Source organism: Etheostoma spectabile, chromosome 7 (genome assembly GCF_008692095.1).
Source record: "Etheostoma spectabile isolate EspeVRDwgs_2016 chromosome 7, UIUC_Espe_1.0, whole genome shotgun sequence".
In the NCBI taxonomy this organism is placed as follows: domain Eukaryota; kingdom Metazoa; phylum Chordata; class Actinopteri; order Perciformes; family Percidae; genus Etheostoma; species Etheostoma spectabile.
The window spans coordinates 17,591,007-17,591,419 of NC_045739.1; the positions used below are offsets into that span (position 1 = coordinate 17,591,007).

The following is a 413-nucleotide window of genomic DNA, read 5'->3' on the forward strand; positions in this document are numbered from 1 at the left end:
AGGTTTTGCCATGGCCTTCACAATCTCCTGACCTCAAAATAATTGAAAATATATTACTATATCTTAAAAGAGCAGTGCATGACAGACAGCCCAGAAATCTCAAAGAGCTGGAAGACTTTTGTAAGGACGAATGGATGAAGATACCTCAAACAAGAATTGAAAGACTCTTGGCTGGCTACAAGAAGCATTTCCAAGCTGTGATACTTGCCAAAGGGGGCACTACAAGGTATTAACTCTGCAGGGTGCCCAAACTTTTGCAGACGCCATTTATTTGTTTTCTGTTATTTTGAAAGCGTAAATGATGGAAATATAATCTAACTTTTTGTGACATATTACACAAATGTCTAATCGGTCATTAAATGCTTTTTGGAGATTTTTCCATCTTTTTCTTGGCTTCTTTATGCACATTAATA

At 36.6% G+C, this 413-nt stretch overlaps 1 protein-coding gene and 1 long non-coding RNA gene across 7 annotated transcripts in view; one reads left to right on the top strand and one right to left on the bottom strand.

Annotated features, from left to right (window-relative positions):
* The window catches only part of cfap74 (cilia and flagella associated protein 74), a 60,843-nt gene that overhangs the window by 21,452 nt on the left and 38,978 nt on the right, over nucleotides 1-413 (top strand). The window lies entirely within an intron of this gene.
* Nucleotides 1-413, bottom strand: part of LOC116692809 (uncharacterized) — a 20,974-nt gene that overhangs the window by 17,482 nt on the left and 3,079 nt on the right. The window lies entirely within an intron of this gene.